The following is a 21732-nucleotide window of genomic DNA, read 5'->3' as shown; positions in this document are numbered from 1 at the left end:
GTTCGAATCCCGCCTCAGACAGAGCCCATTGAAAGTACCAAGCAATAACCAAGGAAACACGGTCAAGAGAGCATTACCAGTTGCCAGGATGGCGGAGCGGTCTAAGGCGTTGCGTTCAGGTCACAGTCTCCCCAGGAGGCGTGGGTTCGAATCCCACCTCAGACAGAGCCCATTGAAAGTACCAAGCAAGAACAAAGCAAACACAGTAAAGAGAGCATTACCAGGTGCCAGGATGGCGGAGCGGTCTAAGGCGTTGCGTTCAGGTCGCAGTCTCCCCAGGAGGCGTGGGTTCGAATCCCACCTCTGACAGAGCCCATTGAAAGTACCAAGCAAGAACAAAGGAAACACAGTCAAGAAAGCATTACCAGTTGCCAGGATGGCGGAGCGGTCTAAGGCGTTGCGTTCAGGTCGCAGTCTCCCCAGGAGGCGTGGGTTCGAATCCCACCTCAGACAGAGCCCATTGAAAGTACCAAGCAAGAACAAAGCAAACACAGTCAAGAGAGCATTACCAGATGATAAGATGGCCAAGCGGTCTAAGGCGTTGCGTTCAGGTCGCAGTCTCCCCAGGAGGCGTGGGTTCAAATCCCACCTCAGACAGTGACCATTGAAAGTACCAAGCAAGAACAAAGCAAACACAGTCAAGAGAGCATTACCAGATGCCAGCATAGCGGAGCGGTCTAAGGTGTTGCGTTCAGGTCGCAGTCTCCTCAGGAGGCGTGGGTTCGAATCCCACCTCAGACAGAGCCCATTGAAAGTACCAAGCAAGAACAAAGCAAACACATTCAAGAGAGCATTACCAGTTGCCAGGATTGCAGAGCGGTCTAAGGCGCTGCGTTCAGGTCGCCGTCTCCCCAGCAGGCGTGGGTTCAAATCCCGCAGCAGACAGAGCCCAATGAAAGTACCAAGCAAGAAGAAAGCAAAGACAGTCAAGAGAGCATTACCAGCTGCAAGGATGGCGGAGCGGTCGAAGGCGTTGCGTTCAGGTCGCAGTCTCCCCAGGAGGCGTGGGTTCGAATCCCGCCTCAGACAGAGCCCATTGAAAGTACCAAGCAATAACCAAGGAAACACGGACAAGAGAGCATTACCAGTTGCCAGGATGGCGGAGCGGTCTAAGGCGTTGCGTTCAGGTCACAGTCTCCCCAGGAGGCGTGGGTTCGAATCCCACCTCAGACAGAGCCCATTGAAAGTACCAAGCAAGAACAAAGCAAACACAGTAAAGAGAGCATTACCAGGTGCCAGGATGACGGAGCGGTCTAAGGCGTTGCGTTCAGGTCGCAGTCTCCCCAGGAGGCGTGGGTTCGAATCCCACCTCTGACAGAGCCCATTGAAAGTACCAAGCAAGAACAAAGGAAACACAGTCAAGAAAGCATTACCAGTTGCCAGGATGGCGGAGCGGTCTAAGGCGTTGCGTTCAGGTCGCAGTCTCCCCAGGAGGCGTGGGTTCGAATCCCACCTCAGACAGAGCCCATTGAAAGTACCAAGCAAGAACAAAGCAAACACAGTCAAGAGAGCATTACCAGATGATAAGATGGCCAAGCGGTCTAAGGCGTTGCGTTCAGGTCGCAGTCTCCCCAGGAGGCGTGGGTTCAAATCCCACCTCAGACAGTGACCATTGAAAGTACCAAGCAAGAACAAAGCAAACACAGTCAAGAGAGCATTACCAGATGCCAGCATAGCGGAGCGGTCTAAGGTGTTGCGTTCAGGTCGCAGTCTCCTCAGGAGGCGTGGGTTCGAATCCCACCTCAGACAGAGCCCATTGAAAGTACCAAGCAAGAACAAAGCAAACACATTCAAGAGAGCATTACCAGTTGCCAGGATTGCAGAGCGGTCTAAGGCGCTGCGTTCAGGTCGCCGTCTCCCCAGCAGGCGTGGGTTCAAATCCCGCAGCAGACAGAGCCCAATGAAAGTACCAAGCAAGAAGAAAGCAAAGACAGTCAAGAGAGCATTACCAGCTGCAAGGATGGCGGAGCGGTCGAAGGCGTTGCGTTCAGGTCGCAGTCTCCCCAGGAGGCGTGGGTTCGAATCCCACCTCAGACAGATCCCATTGAAAGTACCAAGCAATGACAAAGGAAACACGGTCAAGAGAGCATTACCAGTTGCCAGGATGGCGGATCGGTCTAAGGCGTTGCGTTCAGGTGACAGTCTCCCCAGGAGGCGTGGGTTCGAATCCCACCTCAGACAGAGCCCATTGAAAGTACCAAGCAAGAACAAAGCAAACACATTCAAGAGAGCATTACCAGTTGCCAGGATTGCAGAGCGGTCTAAGGCGCTGCGTTCAGGTCGCCGTCTCCCCAGCAGGTGTGGGTTCAAATCCCGCAGCAGACAGAGCCCAATGAAAGTACCAAGCAAGAAGAAAGCAAAGACAGTAAAGAGAGCATTACCAGGTGCCAGGATGGCGGAGCGGTCTAAGGCGTTGCGTTCAGGTCGCAGTCTCCCCTGGAGGCGTGGGTTCGAATCCCACCTCAGACAGAGCCCATTGAAAGTACCTAGCAATAACAAAGCAAACACGGTCAAGAGAGCATTACCAGTTGCCAGGATGGCGGAGCGGTCTAAGGCGTTGCGTTCAGGTCGCAGTCTCCCCAGGAGGCGTGGGTTCGAATCCCACCTCAGACAGAGCCCATTGAAAGTACCAAGCAATAACCAAGGAAACACGGTCAAGAGAGCATTACCAGTTGCCAGGATGGCGGAGCGGTCTAAGGCGCTGCGTTCAGGTCGCAGTCTCCCCAGGAGGCGTGGGTTCGAATCCCGCAGCAGACAGAGCCCAATGAAAGTACCAAGCAAGAAGAAAGCAAACACAGTCAAGAGAGCATTGCCAGCTGCAAGGATGGCGGAGCGGTCTTAGGCGTAGCGTTCAGGTCGCAGTCTCCCCAGGAGGCGTGGGTTCGAATCCCGCCTCAGACAGAGCCCATTGAAAGTACCAAGCAAGAACAAAGCAAACACATTCAAGAGAGCATTACCAGGTGCCAGGATGGCGGAGTGGTCTAAGGCGTTGCGTTCAGGTCGCAGTCTCCCCAGGAGGCGTGGGTTCGAATCCCACCTCAGACAGAGCCCATTGAAAGTACCAAGCAAGAACAAAGCAAACACATTCAAGTGAGCATTACCAGGTGACAGGATGGCGGAGCGGTCTAAGGCGTTGCGTTCAGGTCGCAGTCTCCCCAGGAGGCGTGGGTTCTAATCCCACCTAAGACAGAGCCCATTGAAAGTACCAAGCAATAACCAAGGAAACACGGTCAAGAGAGCATTACCAGTTGCCAGGATGGCGGAGCGGTCTAAGGCGTTGCGTTCAGGTCACAGTCTCCCCAGGAGGCGTGGGTTCGAATCCCACCTCAGACAGAGCCCATTGAAAGTACCAAGCTAGAACAAAGGAAACACAGTCAAGAAAGCATTACCAGTTGTCAGGATGGCGGAGCGGTCTAAGGCGTTGCGTTCAGGTCGCAGTCTCCCTAGGAGGCGTGGGTTCGAATCCCACCTCAGACAGAGCCCATTGAAAGTACCAAGCAAGAACAAAGCAAACACAGTCAAGAGAGCATTACCAGATGATAAGATGGCAGAGCGGTCTAAGGCGTTGCGTTCAGGTCGCAGTCTCCCCAGGAGGCGTGGGTTCAAATCCCACCTCAGACAGTGACCATTGAAAGTACCAAGCAAGAACAAAGCAAACACAGTCAAGAGAGCATTACCAGATGCCAGCATAGCGGAGCGGTCTAAGGCGTTGCGTTCAGGTCGCAGTGTCCCCAGGAGGCGTGGGTTCGAATCCCACCTCAGACAGTGCCCATTGAAAGTACCAAGCAAGAACAAAGCAAACACAGTCAAGAGATCATTACCAGTTGCCAGGATGGCGGAGCGGTCTAAGGTGTTGCGTTCAGGTCGCAGTCTCCCCAGGAGGGGTGGGTTCGAATCCCACCTCAGACAGAGCCCATTGAAAGTACCAAGCAAGAACAAAGCAAACACATTCAAGAGAGCATTACCAGTTGCCAGGATGGCAGAGCGGTCTAAGGCGTTGCGTTCAGGTCGCAGTCACCCCTGGAGGCGTGGGTTCGAATCCCGCCTCAGACAGAGCCCATTGAAAGTACCAAGCAGGAAGAAAGCAAACACAGTCAAGAGAGCATTACCAGATGATAAGATGGCAGAGCGGTCTAAGGCGTTGCGTTCAGGTCGCAGTCTCCCCAGGAGGCGTGGGTTCAAATCCCACCTCAGACAGTGCCCATTGAAAGTACCAAGCAAGAACAAAGCAAACACAGTCAAGAGAGCATTACCAGTTTCAAGCATAGCGGAGCGGTCTAAGGCGTTGCGTTCAGGTCGCAGTCTCCACAGGAGGCGTGGGTTCGAATCCCACCTCAGACAGAGCCCATTGAAAGTACCAAGCAATAACCAAGGAAACACGGTCAAGAGAGCATTACCAGTTGCCAGGATGGCGGAGCGGTCTAAGGCGTTGCGTTCAGGTCACAGTCTCCCCAGGAGGCGTGGGTTCGAATCCCACCTCAGACAGAGCCCATTGAAAGTACCAAGCAAGAACAAAGGAAACACAGTCAAGAAAGCATTACCAGTTGTCAGGATGGCGGAGCGGTCTAAGGCGTTGCGTTCAGGTCGCAGTCTCCCTAGGAGGCGTGGGTTCGAATCCCACCTCAGACAGAGCCCATTGAAAGTACCAAGCAAGAACAAAGCAAACACAGTCAAGAGAGCATTACCAGATGATAAGATGGCAGAGCGGTCTAAGGCGTTGCGTTCAGGTCGCAGTCTCCCCAGGAGGCGTGGGTTCAAATCCCACCTCAGACAGTGACCATTGAAAGTACCAAGCAAGAACAAAGCAAACACAGTCAAGAGAGCATTACCAGATGCCAGCATAGCGGAGCGGTCTAAGGCGTTGCGTTCAGGTCGCAGTGTCCCCAGGAGGCGTGGGTTCGAATCCCACCTCAGACAGTGCCCATTGAAAGTACCAAGCAAGAACAAAGCAAACACAGTCAAGAGATCATTACCAGTTGCCAGGATGGCGGAGCGGTCTAAGGTGTTGCGTTCAGGTCGCAGTCTCCCCAGGAGGCGTGGGTTCGAATCCCACCTCAGACAGAGCCCATTGAAAGTACCAAGCAAGAACAAAGCAAACACATTCAAGAGAGCATTACCAGTTGCCAGGATGGCAGAGCGGTCTAAGGCGTTGCGTTCAGGTCGCAGTCACCCCTGGAGGCGTGGGTTCGAATCCCGCCTCAGACAGAGCCCATTGAAAGTACCAAGCAGGAAGAAAGCAAACACAGTCAAGAGAGCATTACCAGTTGCCAGGATGGCAGAGCGGTCTAAGGCGTTGCGTTCAGGTCGCAGTCTCCCCTGGTGGCGTGGGTTCGAATCCCGCCTCAGACAGAGCCCATTGAAAGTACCAAGCAAGAACAAAGCAAACACAGTCAAGAGAGCATTACCAGTTGCCAGGATGGCAGAGCGGTCTAAGGCGCTGCGTTCAGGTCGCAGTCTCCCCAGGAGGCGTGGGTTCGAATCCCGCCTCAGACAGAGCCCATTGAAAGTACCAAGCAAGAACAAAGTAAACACAGTCAAGAGAGCATTACCAGTTGCCAGGATGGCGGAGCGGTATAAGGCGTTGCGTTCAGGTCGCAGTCTCCCCAGGAGGCGTGGGTTCGAATCCCGCCTCAGACAGAGCCCATTGAAAGTACCAAGCAATAACCAAGGAAACACGGTCAAGAGAGCATTACCAGTTGCCAGGATGGCGGAGCGGTCTAAGGCGTTGCGTTCAGGTCACAGTCTCCCCAGGAGGCGTGGGTTCGAATCCCACCTCAGACAGAGCCCATTGAAAGTACCAAGCAAGAACAAAGCAAACACAGTAAAGAGAGCATTACCAGGTGCCAGGATGGCGGAGCGGTCTAAAGCGTTGCGTTCAGGTCGCAGTCTCCCCAGGAGGCGTGGGTTCGAATCCCACCTCTGACAGAGCCCATTGAAAGTACCAAGCAAGAACAAAGGAAACACAGTCAAGAAAGCATTACCAGTTGCCAGGATGGCGGAGCGGTCTAAGGCGTTGCGTTCAGGTCGCAGTCTCCCCAGGAGGCGTGGGTTCGAATCCCACCTCAGACAGAGCCCATTGAAAGTACCAAGCAAGAACAAAGCAAACACAGTCAAGAGAGCATTACCAGATGATAAGATGGCCAAGCGGTCTAAGGCGTTGCGTTCAGGTCGCAGTCTCCCCAGGAGGCGTGGGTTCAAATCCCACCTCAGACAGTGACCATTGAAAGTACCAAGCAAGAACAAAGCAAACACAGTCAAGAGAGCATTACCAGATGCCAGCATAGCGGAGCGGTCTAAGGTGTTGCGTTCAGGTCGCAGTCTCCTCAGGAGGCGTGGGTTCGAATCCCACCTCAGACAGAGCCCATTGAAAGTACCAAGCAAGAACAAAGCAAACACATTCAAGAGAGCATTACCAGTTGCCAGGATTGCAGAGCGGTCTAAGGCGCTGCGTTCAGGTCGCCGTCTCCCCAGCAGGCGTGGGTTCAAATCCCGCAGCAGACAGAGCCCAATGAAAGTACCAAGCAAGAAGAAAGCAAAGACAGTCAAGAGAGCATTACCAGCTGCAAGGATGGCGGAGCGGTCGAAGGCGTTGCGTTCAGGTCGCAGTCTCCCCAGGAGGCGTGGGTTCGAATCCCACCTCAGACAGAGCCCAATGAAAGTACCAAGCAATGACAAAGGAAACACGGTCAAGAGAGCATTACCAGTTGCCAGGATGGCGGATCGGTCTAAGGCGTTGCGTTCAGGTGACAGTCTCCCCAGGAGGCGTGGGTTCGAATCCCACCTCAGACAGAGCCCATTGAAAGTACCAAGCAAGTACAAAGCAAACACATTCAAGAGAGCATTACCAGTTGCCAGGATTGCAGAGCGGTCTAAGGCGCTGCGTTCAGGTCGCCGTCTCCCCAGCAGGCGTGGGTTCAAATCCCGCAGCAGACAGAGCCCAATGAAAGTACCAAGCAAGAAGAAAGCAAAGACAGTAAAGAGAGCATTACCAGGTGCCAGGATGGCGGAGCGGTCTAAGGCGTTGCGTTCAGGTCGCAGTCTCCCCTGGAGGCGTGGGTTCGAATCCCACCTCAGACAGAGCCCATTGAAAGTACCTAGCAATAACAAAGCAAACACGGTCAAGAGAGCATTACCAGTTGCCAGGATGGCGGAGCGGTCTAAGGCGTTGCGTTCAGGTCGCAGTCTCCCCAGGAGGCGTGGGTTCGAATCCCACCTCAGACAGAGCCCATTGAAAGTACCAAGCAATAACCAAGGAAACACGGTCAAGAGAGCATTACCAGTTGCCAGGATGGCAGAGCGGTCTAAGGCGTTGCGGTCAGGTCACAGTCTCCCCAGGAGGCGTGGGTTCGAATCCCACCTCAGACAGAGCCCATTGAAAGTACCAAGCAAGAACAAAGGAAACACAGTCAAGAAAGCATTACCAGTTGCCAGGATGGCGGAGCGGTCTAAGGCGTTGCGTTCAGGTCGCAGTCTCCCCAGGAGGCGTGGGTTCGAATCCCACCTCAGACAGAGCCCATTGAAAGTACCAAGCAAGAAGAAAGCAAACACAGTCAAGAGAGCATTACCAGCTGCAAGGACGGCGGAGCGGTCTTCGGCGTTGCGTTCAGGTCGCAGTCTCCCCAGGAGGCGTGGGTTCGAATCCCACCTCAGTCAGAGCCCATTGAAAGTACCAAGAAAGAAGAAAGCAAACACAGTCAAGAGAGCATTACCAGTTCCCAGGATGGCGGAGCGGTCTAAGGTGTTGCGTTCAGGTCGCAGTCTCCCCAGGAGGCGTGGGTTCGAATCCCACCTCAGACAGAGCCCATTGAAAGTACCAAGCAAGAACAAAGCAAACACATTCAAGAGAGCATTACCAGTTGCCAGGATGGCAGAGCGGTCTAAGGCGCTGCGTTCAGGTCGCAGTCTCCCCAGGAGGCGTGGGTTCAAATCCCGCAGCAGACAGAGCCCAATGAAAGTACCAAGCAATGACAAAGGAAACACGGTCAAGAGAGCATTACCAGTTGCCAGGATGGCAGAGCGGTCTAAGGCGTTGCGTTCAGGTCGCAGTCACCCCTGGAGGCGTGGGTTCGAATCCCGCCTCAGACAGAGCCCATTGAAAGTACCAAGCAGGAAGAAAGCAAACACAGTCAAGAGAGCATTACCAGATGATAAGATGGCAGAGCGGTCTAAGGCGTTGCGTTCAGGTCGCAGTCTCCCCAGGAGGCGTGGGTTCAAATCCCACCTCAGACAGTGCCCATTGAAAGTACCAAGCAAGAACAAAGCAAACACAGTCAAGAGAGCATTACCAGTTTCAAGCATAGCGGAGCGGTCTAAGGCGTTGCGTTCAGGTCGCAGTCTCCACAGGAGGCGTGGGTTCGAATCCCACCTCAGACAGAGCCCATTGAAAGTACCAAGCAATAACCAAGGAAACACGGTCAAGAGAGCATTACCAGTTGCCAGGATGGCGGAGCGGTCTAAGGCGTTGCGTTCAGGTCACAGTCTCCCCAGGAGGCGTGGGTTCGAATCCCACCTCAGACAGAGCCCATTGAAAGTACCAAGCAAGAACAAAGGAAACACAGTCAAGAAAGCATTACCAGTTGTCAGGATGGCGGAGCGGTCTAAGGCGTTGCGTTCAGGTCGCAGTCTCCCTAGGAGGCGTGGGTTCGAATCCCACCTCAGACAGAGCCCATTGAAAGTACCAAGCAAGAACAAAGCAAACACAGTCAAGAGAGCATTACCAGATGATAAGATGGCAGAGCGGTCTAAGGCGTTGCGTTCAGGTCGCAGTCTCCCCAGGAGGCGTGGGTTCAAATCCCACCTCAGACAGTGACCATTGAAAGTACCAAGCAAGAACAAAGCAAACACAGTCAAGAGAGCATTACCAGATGCCAGCATAGCGGAGCGGTCTAAGGCGTTGCGTTCAGGTCGCAGTGTCCCCAGGAGGCGTGGGTTCGAATCCCACCTCAGACAGTGCCCATTGAAAGTACCAAGCAAGAACAAAGCAAACACAGTCAAGAGATCATTACCAGTTGCCAGGATGGCGGAGCGGTCTAAGGTGTTGCGTTCAGGTCGCAGTCTCCCCAGGAGGCGTGGGTTCGAATCCCACCTCAGACAGAGCCCATTGAAAGTACCAAGCAAGAACAAAGCAAACACATTCAAGAGAGCATTACCAGTTGCCAGGATGGCAGAGCGGTCTAAGGCGTTGCGTTCAGGTCGCAGTCACCCCTGGAGGCGTGGGTTCGAATCCCGCCTCAGACAGAGCCCATTGAAAGTACCAAGCAGGAAGAAAGCAAACACAGTCAAGAGAGCATTACCAGTTGCCAGGATGGCAGAGCGGTCTAAGGCGTTGCGTTCAGGTCGCAGTCTCCCCTGGTGGCGTGGGTTCGAATCCCGCCTCAGACAGAGCCCATTGAAAGTACCAAGCAAGAACAAAGCAAACACAGTCAAGAGAGCATTACCAGTTGCCAGGATGGCAGAGCGGTCTAAGGCGCTGCGTTCAGGTCGCAGTCTCCCCAGGAGGCGTGGGTTCGAATCCCGCCTCAGACAGAGCCCATTGAAAGTACCAAGCAAGAACAAAGTAAACACAGTCAAGAGAGCATTACCAGTTGCCAGGATGGCGGAGCGGTATAAGGCGTTGCGTTCAGGTCGCAGTCTCCCCAGGAGGCGTGGGTTCGAATCCCGCCTCAGACAGAGCCCATTGAAAGTACCAAGCAATAACCAAGGAAACACGGTCAAGAGAGCATTACCAGTTGCCAGGATGGCGGAGCGGTCTAAGGCGTTGCGTTCAGGTCACAGTCTCCCCAGGAGGCGTGGGTTCGAATCCCACCTCAGACAGAGCCCATTGAAAGTACCAAGCAAGAACAAAGCAAACACAGTAAAGAGAGCATTACCAGGTGCCAGGATGGCGGAGCGGTCTAAGGCGTTGCGTTCAGGTCGCAGTCTCCCCAGGAGGCGTGGGTTCGAATCCCACCTCTGACAGAGCCCATTGAAAGTACCAAGCAAGAACAAAGGAAACACAGTCAAGAAAGCATTACCAGTTGCCAGGATGGCGGAGCGGTCTAAGGCGTTGCGTTCAGGTCGCAGTCTCCCCAGGAGGCGTGGGTTCGAATCCCACCTCAGACAGAGCCCATTGAAAGTACCAAGCAAGAACAAAGCAAACACAGTCAAGAGAGCATTACCAGATGATAAGATGGCCAAGCGGTCTAAGGCGTTGCGTTCAGGTCGCAGTCTCCCCAGGAGGCGTGGGTTCAAATCCCACCTCAGACAGTGACCATTGAAAGTACCAAGCAAGAACAAAGCAAACACAGTCAAGAGAGCATTACCAGATGCCAGCATAGCGGAGCGGTCTAAGGTGTTGCGTTCAGGTCGCAGTCTCCTCAGGAGGCGTGGGTTCGAATCCCACCTCAGACAGAGCCCATTGAAAGTACCAAGCAAGAACAAAGCAAACACATTCAAGAGAGCATTACCAGTTGCCAGGATTGCAGAGCGGTCTAAGGCGCTGCGTTCAGGTCGCCGTCTCCCCAGCAGGCGTGGGTTCAAATCCCGCAGCAGACAGAGCCCAATGAAAGTACCAAGCAAGAAGAAAGCAAAGACAGTCAAGAGAGCATTACCAGCTGCAAGGATGGCGGAGCGGTCGAAGGCGTTGCGTTCAGGTCGCAGTCTCCCCAGGAGGCGTGGGTTCGAATCCCACCTCAGACAGAGCCCAATGAAAGTACCAAGCAATGACAAAGGAAACACGGTCAAGAGAGCATTACCAGTTGCCAGGATGGCGGATCGGTCTAAGGCGTTGCGTTCAGGTGACAGTCTCCCCAGGAGGCGTGGGTTCGAATCCCACCTCAGACAGAGCCCATTGAAAGTACCAAGCAAGTACAAAGCAAACACATTCAAGAGAGCATTACCAGTTGCCAGGATTGCAGAGCGGTCTAAGGCGCTGCGTTCAGGTCGCCGTCTCCCCAGCAGGCGTGGGTTCAAATCCCGCAGCAGACAGAGCCCAATGAAAGTACCAAGCAAGAAGAAAGCAAAGACAGTAAAGAGAGCATTACCAGGTGCCAGGATGGCGGAGCGGTCTAAGGCGTTGCGTTCAGGTCGCAGTCTCCCCTGGAGGCGTGGGTTCGAATCCCACCTCAGACAGAGCCCATTGAAAGTACCTAGCAATAACAAAGCAAACACGGTCAAGAGAGCATTACCAGTTGCCAGGATGGCGGAGCGGTCTAAGGCGTTGCGTTCAGGTCGCAGTCTCCCCAGGAGGCGTGGGTTCGAATCCCACCTCAGACAGAGCCCATTGAAAGTACCAAGCAATAACCAAGGAAACACGGTCAAGAGAGCATTACCAGTTGCCAGGATGGCAGAGCGGTCTAAGGCGTTGCGGTCAGGTCACAGTCTCCCCAGGAGGCGTGGGTTCGAATCCCACCTCAGACAGAGCCCATTGAAAGTACCAAGCAAGAACAAAGGAAACACAGTCAAGAAAGCATTACCAGTTGCCAGGATGGCGGAGCGGTCTAAGGCGTTGCGTTCAGGTCGCAGTCTCCCCAGGAGGCGTGGGTTCGAATCCCACCTCAGACAGAGCCCATTGAAAGTACCAAGCAAGAAGAAAGCAAACACAGTCAAGAGAGCATTACCAGCTGCAAGGACGGCGGAGCGGTCTTCGGCGTTGCGTTCAGGTCGCAGTCTCCCCAGGAGGCGTGGGTTCGAATCCCACCTCAGTCAGAGCCCATTGAAAGTACCAAGAAAGAAGAAAGCAAACACAGTCAAGAGAGCATTACCAGTTCCCAGGATGGCGGAGCGGTCTAAGGTGTTGCGTTCAGGTCGCAGTCTCCCCAGGAGGCGTGGGTTCGAATCCCACCTCAGACAGAGCCCATTGAAAGTACCAAGCAAGAACAAAGCAAACACATTCAAGAGAGCATTACCAGTTGCCAGGATGGCAGAGCGGTCTAAGGCGCTGCGTTCAGGTCGCAGTCTCCCCAGGAGGCGTGGGTTCAAATCCCGCAGCAGACAGAGCCCAATGAAAGTACCAAGCAATGACAAAGGAAACACGGTCAAGAGAGCATTACCAGTTGCCAGGATGGCGGAGCGGTCTAAGGCGTTGCGTTCAGGTCGCAGTCTCCCCAGGAGGCGTGGGTTCGAATCCCACCTCAGACAGAGCCCATTGAAAGTACCAAGCAAGAACAAAGCAAACACAGTCAAGAGAGCAGTACCAGATGATAAGATGGCAGAGCGGTCTAAGGCGTTGCGTTCAGGTCGCAGTCTCCCCAGGAGGCGTGGGTTCAAATCCCACCTCAGACAGTGCCCATTGAAAGTACCAAGCAAGAACAAAGCAAACACAGTCAAGAGAGCATTACCAGTTGCCAGCATAGCGGAGCGGTCTAAGGCGTTGCGTCCAGGTAGCAGTCTCCACAGGAGGCGTGGGTTCGAATCCCACCTCAGACAGAGCCCATTGAAAGTACCAAGCAATAACCAAGGAAACACGGTCAAGAGAGCATTACCAGTTGCCAGGATGGCGGAGCGGTCTAAGGCGTTGCGTTCAGGTCACAGTCTCCCCAGGAGGCGTGGGTTCGAATCCCACCTCAGACAGAGCCCATTGAAAGGACCAAGCAAGAACAAAGCAAACACAGTAAAGAGAGCATTACCAGGTGCCAGGATGGTGGAGCGGTCTAAGGCGTTGCGTTCAGGTTGCAGTCTCCCCAGGAGGCGTGGGTTCGAATCCCACCTCAGACAGAGCCCATTGAAAGTACCAAGCAAGAACAAAGGAAACACAGTCAAGAAAGCATTACCAGTTGCCAGGATGGCGGAGCGGTCTAAGGCGTTGCGTTCAGGTCGCAGTCTCCCCAGGAGGCGTGGGTTCGAATCCCACCTCAGACAGAGCCCATTGAAAGTACCAAGCAAGAACAACGCAAACACGGTCAAGAGAGCATTACCAGTTGCCAGGATGGCGGAGCGGTCTAAGGCGTTGCGTTCAGGACGCAGTCTCCACAGGAGGCGTGGGTTCGAATCCCACCTCAGACAGAGCCCATTGAAAGTACCAAGCAATAACCAAGGAAACACGGTCAAGAGAGCATTACCAGTTGCCAGGATGGCGGAGCGGTCTAAGGCGTTGCGGTCAGGTCACAGTCTCCCTAGGAGGCGTGGGTTCGAATCCCACCTCAGACAGAGCCCATTGAAAGTACCAAGCAAGAACAAAGCAAACACAGTAAAGAGAGCATTACCAGGTGCCAGGATGGCGGAGCGGTCTAAGGCGTTGCGTTCAGGTCACAGTCTCCCCAGGAGGCGTGGGTTCGAATCCCACCTCAGACAGAGCCCATTGAAAGTACCAAGCAAGAACAAAGCAAACACAGTAAAGAGAGCATTACAAGGTGCCAGGATGGCGGAGCGGTCTAAGGCGTTGCGTTCAGGTCGCAGTCTCCCCAGGAGGCGTGGGTTCGAATCCCACCTCAGACATAGCCCATTGAAAGTACCAAGCAAGAACAAAGGAAACACAGTCAAGAAAGCATTACCAGTTGCCAGGATGGCGGAGCGGTCTAAGGCGTTGCGTTCAGGTCGCAGTCTCCCCAGGAGGCGTGGGTTCGAATCCCACCTCAGACAGAGCCCATTGAAAGTACCAAGCAAGAACAAAGCAAACACAGTCAAGAGAGCATTACCAGATGATAAGATGGCAGAGCGGTCTAAGGCGTTGCGTTCAGGTCGCAGTCTCCCCAGGAGGCGTGGGTTCAAATCCCACCTCAGACAGTGACCATTGAAAGTACCAAGCAAGAACAAAGCAAACACAGTCAAGAGAGCATTACCAGATGCCAGCATAGCGGAGCGGTCTAAGGCGTTGCATTCAGGTCGCAGTGTCCCCAGGAGGCGTGGGTTCGAATCCCACCTCAGACAGTGCCCATTGAAAGTACCAAGCAAGAACAAAGCAAACACAGTCAAGAGAGCATTACCAGTTGCCAGGATGGCGGAGCGGTCTAAGGTGTTGCGTTCAGGTCGCAGTCTCCCCAGGAGGCGTGGGTTCGAATCCCACCTCAGACAGAGCCCATTGAAAGTACCAAGCAAGAACAAAGCAAACACATTCAAGAGAGCATTACCAGTTGCCAGGATGGCAGAGCGGTCTAAGGCGCTGCGTTCAGGTCGCAGTCTCCCCAGGAGGCGTGGGTTCAAATCCCGCAGCAGACAGAGCCCAATGAAAGTACCAAGCAATGACAAAGGAAACACGGTCAAGAGAGCATTACAAGGTGCCAGGATGGCGGAGCGGTCTAAGGCGTTGCGTTCAGGTCGCAGTCTCCCCAGGAGGCGTGGGTTCGAATCCCACCTCAGACAGAGCCCATTGAAAGTACCAAGCAAGAACAAAGCAAACACATTCAAGAGAGCATTACCAGTTGCCAGGATTGCAGAGCGGTCTAAGGCGCTGCGTTCAGGTCGCCGTCTCCCCAGCAGGCGTGGGTTCAAATCCCGCAGCAGACAGAGCCCAATGAAAGTACCAAGCAAGAAGAAAGCAAAGACAGTCAAGAGAGCATTACCAGCTGCAAGGATGGCGGAGCGGTCGAAGGCGTTGCGTTCAGGTCGCAGTCTCCCCAGGAGGCGTGGGTTCGAATCCCACCTCAGACAGAGCCCATTGAAAGTACCAAGCAATGACAAAGGAAACACGGTCAAGAGAGCATTACCAGTTGCCAGGATGGCGGAGCGGTCTAAGGCGTTGCGTTCAGGTGACAGTCTCCCCAGGAGGCGTGGGTTCGAATCCCACCTCAGACAGAGCCCATTGAAAGTACCAAGCAAGAACAAAGCAAACACAGTCAAGAGAGCATTACCAGATGATAAGATGGCAGAGCGGTCTAAGGCGTTGCGTTCAGGTCGCAGTCTCCCCAGGAGGCGTGGGTTCAAATCCCACCTCAGACAGTGACCATTGAAAGTACCAAGCAAGAACAAAGCAAACACAGTCAAGAGAGCATTACCAGATGCCAGCATAGCGGAGCGGTCTAAGGCGTTGCGTTCAGGTCGCAGTGTCCCCAGGAGGCGTGGGTTCGAATCCCACCTCAGACAGTGCCCATTGAAAGTACCAAGCAAGAACAAAGCAAACACAGTCAAGAGATCATTACCAGTTGCAAGGATGGCGGAGCGGTCTAAGGTGTTGCGTTCAGGTCGCAGTCTCCCCAGGAGGCGTGGGTTCGAATCCCACCTCAGACAGAGCCCATTGAAAGTACCAAGCAAGAACAAAGCAAACACATTCAAGAGAGCATTACCAGTTGCCAGGATGGCAGAGCGGTCTAAGGCGTTGCGTTCAGGTCGCAGTCACCCCTGGAGGCGTGGGTTCGAATCCCGCCTCAGACAGAGCCCATTGAAAGTACCAAGCAAGAAGAAAGCAAACACAGTCAAGAGAGCATTACCAGTTGCCAGGATGGCAGAGCGGTCTAAGGCGTTGCGTTCAGGTCGCAGTCTCCCCAGGAGGCGTGGGTTCGAATCCCACCTCAGACAGAGCCCATTGAAAGTACCAAGCAAGAAGAAAGCAAACACAGTCAAGAGAGCATTACCAGCTGCAAGGACGGCGGAGCGGTCTTCGGCGTTGCGTTCAGGTCGCAGTCTCCCCAGGAGGCGTGGGTTCGAATCCCACCTCAGTCAGAGCCCATTGAAAGTACCAAGAAAGAAGAAAGCAAACACAGTCAAGAGAGCATTACCAGTTCCCAGGATGGCGGAGCGGTCTAAGGTGTTGCGTTCAGGTCGCAGTCTCCCCAGGAGGCGTGGGTTCGAATCCCACCTCAGACAGAGCCCATTGAAAGTACCAAGCAAGAACAAAGCAAACACATTCAAGAGAGCATTACCAGTTGCCAGGATGGCAGAGCGGTCTAAGGCGCTGCGTTCAGGTCGCAGTCTCCCCAGGAGGCGTGGGTTCAAATCCCGCAGCAGACAGAGCCCAATGAAAGTACCAAGCAATGACAAAGGAAACACGGTCAAGAGAGCATTACCAGTTGCCAGGATGGCGGAGCGGTCTAAGGCGTTGCGTTCAGGTCGCAGTCTCCCCAGGAGGCGTGGGTTCGAATCCCACCTCAGACAGAGCCCATTGAAAGTACCAAGCAAGAACAAAGCAAACACAGTCAAGAGAGCAGTACCAGATGATAAGATGGCAGAGCGGTCTAAGGCGTTGCGTTCAGGTCGCAGTCTCCCCAGGAGGCGTGGGTTCAAATCCCACCTCAGACAGTGCCCATTGAAAGTACCAAGCAAGAACAAAGCAAACACAGTCAAGAGAGCATTACCAGTTGCCAGCATAGCGGAGCGGTCTAAGGCGTTGCGTCCAGGTAGCAGTCTCCACAGGAGGCGTGGGTTCGAATCCCACCTCAGACAGAGCCCATTGAAAGTACCAAGCAATAACCAAGGAAACACGGTCAAGAGAGCATTACCAGTTGCCAGGATGGCGGAGCGGTCTAAGGCGTTGCGTTCAGGTCACAGTCTCCCCAGGAGGCGTGGGTTCGAATCCCACCTCAGACAGAGCCCATTGAAAGGACCAAGCAAGAACAAAGCAAACACAGTAAAGAGAGCATTACCAGGTGCCAGGATTGTGGAGCGGTCTAAGGCGTTGCGTTCAGGTTGCAGTCTCCCCAGGAGGCGTGGGTTCGAATCCCACCTCAGACAGAGCCCATTGAAAGTACCAAGCAAGAACAAAGGAAACACAGTCAAGAAAGCATTACCAGTTGCCAGGATGGCGGAGCGGTCTAAGGCGTTGCGTTCAGGTCGCAGTCTCCCCAGGAGGCGTGGGTTCGAATCCCACCTCAGACAGAGCCCATTGAAAGTACCAAGCAAGAACAACGCAAACACGGTCAAGAGAGCATTACCAGTTGCCAGGACGGCGGAGCGGTCTAAGGCGTTGCGTTCAGGACGCAGTCTCCACAGGAGGCGTGGGTTCGAATCCCACCTCAGACAGAGCCCATTGAAAGTACCAAGCAATAACCAAGGAAACACAGTCAAGAGAGCATTACCAGTTGCCAGGATGGCAGAGCGGTCTAAGGCGCTGCGTTCAGGTCGCAGTCTCCCCAGGAGGCGTGGGTTCGAATCCCGCCTCAGACAGAGCCCATTGAAAGTACCAAGCAAGAACAAAGTAAACACAGTCAAGAGAGCATTACCAGTTGCCAGGATGGCGGAGCGGTATAAGGCGTTGCGTTCAGGTCGCAGTCTCCCCAGGAGGCGTGGGTTCGAATCCCGCCTCAGACAGAGCCCATTGAAAGTACCAAGCAATAACCAAGGAAACACGGTCAAGAGAGCATTACCAGTTGCCAGGATGGCGGAGCGGTCTAAGGCGTTGCGTTCAGGTCACAGTCTCCCCAGGAGGCGTGGGTTCGAATCCCACCTCAGACAGAGCCCATTGAAAGTACCAAGCAAGAACAAAGCAAACACAGTAAAGAGAGCATTACCAGGTGCCAGGATGGCGGAGCGGTCTAAGGCGTTGCGTTCAGGTCGCAGTCTCCCCAGGAGGCGTGGGTTCGAATCCCACCTCTGACAGAGCCCATTGAAAGTACCAAGCAAGAACAAAGGAAACACAGTCAAGAAAGCATTACCAGTTGCCAGGATGGCGGAGCGGTCTAAGGCGTTGCGTTCAGGTCGCAGTCTCCCCAGGAGGCGTGGGTTCGAATCCCACCTCAGACAGAGCCCATTGAAAGTACCAAGCAAGAACAAAGCAAACACAGTCAAGAGAGCATTACCAGATGATAAGATGGCCAAGCGGTCTAAGGCGTTGCGTTCAGGTCGCAGTCTCCCCAGGAGGCGTGGGTTCAAATCCCACCTCAGACAGTGACCATTGAAAGTACCAAGCAAGAACAAAGCAAACACAGTCAAGAGAGCATTACCAGATGCCAGCATAGCGGAGCGGTCTAAGGTGTTGCGTTCAGGTCGCAGTCTCCTCAGGAGGCGTGGGTTCGAATCCCACCTCAGACAGAGCCCATTGAAAGTACCAAGCAAGAACAAAGCAAACACATTCAAGAGAGCATTACCAGTTGCCAGGATTGCAGAGCGGTCTAAGGCGCTGCGTTCAGGTCGCCGTCTCCCCAGCAGGCGTGGGTTCAAATCCCGCAGCAGACAGAGCCCAATGAAAGTACCAAGCAAGAAGAAAGCAAAGACAGTCAAGAGAGCATTACCAGCTGCAAGGATGGCGGAGCGGTCGAAGGCGTTGCGTTCAGGTCGCAGTCTCCCCAGGAGGCGTGGGTTCGAATCCCGCCTCAGACAGAGCCCATTGAAAGTACCAAGCAATAACCAAGGAAACACGGACAAGAGAGCATTACCAGTTGCCAGGATGGCGGAGCGGTCTAAGGCGTTGCGTTCAGGTCACAGTCTCCCCAGGAGGCGTGGGTTCGAATCCCACCTCAGACAGAGCCCATTGAAAGTACCAAGCAAGAACAAAGCAAACACAGTAAAGAGAGCATTACCAGGTGCCAGGATGACGGAGCGGTCTAAGGCGTTGCGTTCAGGTCGCAGTCTCCCCAGGAGGCGTGGGTTCGAATCCCACCTCTGACAGAGCCCATTGAAAGTACCAAGCAAGAACAAAGGAAACACAGTCAAGAAAGCATTACCAGTTGCCAGGATGGCGGAGCGGTCTAAGGCGTTGCGTTCAGGTCGCAGTCTCCCCAGGAGGCGTGGGTTCGAATCCCACCTCAGACAGAGCCCATTGAAAGTACCAAGCAAGAACAAAGCAAACACAGTCAAGAGAGCATTACCAGATGATAAGATGGCCAAGCGGTCTAAGGCGTTGCGTTCAGGTCGCAGTCTCCCCAGGAGGCGTGGGTTCAAATCCCACCTCAGACAGTGACCATTGAAAGTACCAAGCAAGAACAAAGCAAACACAGTCAAGAGAGCATTACCAGATGCCAGCATAGCGGAGCGGTCTAAGGTGTTGCGTTCAGGTCGCAGTCTCCTCAGGAGGCGTGGGTTCGAATCCCACCTCAGACAGAGCCCATTGAAAGTACCAAGCAAGAACAAAGCAAACACATTCAAGAGAGCATTACCAGTTGCCAGGATTGCAGAGCGGTCTAAGGCGCTGCGTTCAGGTCGCCGTCTCCCCAGCAGGCGTGGGTTCAAATCCCGCAGCAGACAGAGCCCAATGAAAGTACCAAGCAAGAAGAAAGCAAAGACAGTCAAGAGAGCATTACCAGCTGCAAGGATGGCGGAGCGGTCGAAGGCGTTGCGTTCAGGTCGCAGTCTCCCCAGGAGGCGTGGGTTCGAATCCCACCTCAGACAGAGCCCATTGAAAGTACCAAGCAATGACAAAGGAAACACGGTCAAGAGAGCATTACCAGTTGCCAGGATGGCGGATCGGTCTAAGGCGTTGCGTTCAGGTGACAGTCTCCCCAGGAGGCGTGGGTTCGAATCCCACCTCAGACAGAGCCCATTGAAAGTACCAAGCAAGAACAAAGCAAACACATTCAAGAGAGCATTACCAGTTGCCAGGATTGCAGAGCGGTCTAAGGCGCTGCGTTCAGGTCGCCGTCTCCCCAGCAGGTGTGGGTTCAAATCCCGCAGCAGACAGAGCCCAATGAAAGTACCAAGCAAGAAGAAAGCAAAGACAGTAAAGAGAGCATTACCAGGTGCCAGGATGGCGGAGCGGTCTAAGGCGTTGCGTTCAGGTCGCAGTCTCCCCTGGAGGCGTGGGTTCGAATCCCACCTCAGACAGAGCCCATTGAAAGTACCTAGCAATAACAAAGCAAACACGGTCAAGAGAGCATTACCAGTTGCCAGGATGGCGGAGCGGTCTAAGGCGTTGCGTTCAGGTCGCAGTCTCCCCAGGAGGCGTGGGTTCGAATCCCACCTCAGACAGAGCCCATTGAAAGTACCAAGCAATAACCAAGGAAACACGGTCAAGAGAGCATTACCAGTTGCCAGGATGGCGGAGCGGTCTAAGGCGCTGCGTTCAGGTCGCAGTCTCCCCAGGAGGCGTGGGTTCGAATCCCGCAGCAGACAGAGCCCAATGAAAGTACCAAGCAAGAAGAAAGCAAACACAGTCAAGAGAGCATTGCCAGCTGCAAGGATGGCGGAGCGGTCTTAGGCGTAGCGTTCAGGTCGCAGTCTCCCCAGGAGGCGTGGGTTCGAATCCCGCCTCAGACAGAGCCCATTGAAAGTACCAAGCAAGAACAAAGCAAACACATTCAAGAGAGCATTACCAGGTGCCAGGATGGCGGAGTGGTCTAAGGCGTTGCGTTCAGGTCGCAGTCTCCCCAGGAGGCGTGGGTTCGAATCCCACCTCAGACAGAGCCCATTGAAAGTACCAAGCAAGAACAAAGCAAACACATTCAAGTGAGCATTACCAGGTGACAGGATGGCGGAGCGGTCTAAGGCGTTGCGTTCAGGTCGCAGTCTCCCCAGGAGGCGTGGGTTCTAATCCCACCTAAGACAGAGCCCATTGAAAGTACCAAGCAATAACCAAGGAAACACGGTCAAGAGAGCATTACCAGTTGCCAGGATGGCGGAGCGGTCTAAGGCGTTGCGTTCAGGTCACAGTCTCCCCAGGAGGCGTGGGTTCGAATCCCGCCTCAGACAGAGCCCATTGAAAGTACCAAGCAATAACCAAGGAAACACGGACAAGAGAGCATTACCAGTTGCCAGGATGGCGGAGCGGTCTAAGGCGTTGCGTTCAGGTCACAGTCTCCCCAGGAGGCGTGGGTTCGAATCCCACCTCAGACAGAGCCCATTGAAAGTACCAAGCAAGAACAAAGCAAACACAGTAAAGAGAGCATTACCAGGTGCCAGGATGACGGAGCGGTCTAAGGCGTTGCGTTCAGGTCGCAGTCTCCCCAGGAGGCGTGGGTTCGAATCCCACCTCTGACAGAGCCCATTGAAAGTACCAAGCAAGAACAAAGGAAACACAGTCAAGAAAGCATTACCAGTTGCCAGGATGGCGGAGCGGTCTAAGGCGTTGCGTTCAGGTCGCAGTCTCCCCAGGAGGCGTGGGTTCGAATCCCACCTCAGACAGAGCCCATTGAAAGTACCAAGCAAGAACAAAGCAAACACAGTCAAGAGAGCATTACCAGATGATAAGATGGCCAAGCGGTCTAAGGCGTTGCGTTCAGGTCGCAGTCTCCCCAGGAGGCGTGGGTTCAAATCCCACCTCAGACAGTGACCATTGAAAGTACCAAGCAAGAACAAAGCAAACACAGTCAAGAGAGCATTACCAGATGCCAGCATAGCGGAGCGGTCTAAGGTGTTGCGTTCAGGTCGCAGTCTCCTCAGGAGGCGTGGGTTCGAATCCCACCTCAGACAGAGCCCATTGAAAGTACCAAGCAAGAACAAAGCAAACACATTCAAGAGAGCATTACCAGTTGCCAGGATTGCAGAGCGGTCTAAGGCGCTGCGTTCAGGTCGCCGTCTCCCCAGCAGGCGTGGGTTCAAATCCCGCAGCAGACAGAGCCCAATGAAAGTACCAAGCAAGAAGAAAGCAAAGACAGTCAAGAGAGCATTACCAGCTGCAAGGATGGCGGAGCGGTCGAAGGCGTTGCGTTCAGGTCGCAGTCTCCCCAGGAGGCGTGGGTTCGAATCCCACCTCAGACAGAGCCCATTGAAAGTACCAAGCAATGACAAAGGAAACACGGTCAAGAGAGCATTACCAGTTGCCAGGATGGCGGATCGGTCTAAGGCGTTGCGTTCAGGTGACAGTCTCCCCAGGAGGCGTGGGTTCGAATCCCACCTCAGACAGAGCCCATTGAAAGTACCAAGCAAGAACAAAGCAAACACATTCAAGAGAGCATTACCAGTTGCCAGGATTGCAGAGCGGTCTAAGGCGCTGCGTTCAGGTCGCCGTCTCCC

The sequence above is a fragment of the Idiotropiscis lumnitzeri genome, unplaced genomic scaffold (assembly GCF_059441095.1).
Source record: "Idiotropiscis lumnitzeri isolate Australia: NSW breed Sydney's pygmy pipehorse unplaced genomic scaffold, RoL_Ilum_1.0 HiC_scaffold_28, whole genome shotgun sequence".
NCBI lineage: Eukaryota > Metazoa > Chordata > Actinopteri > Syngnathiformes > Syngnathidae > Idiotropiscis > Idiotropiscis lumnitzeri.
The sequence above is the reverse complement of the archived record's forward strand: the minus strand, read 5'-3'. Positions refer to the sequence as shown.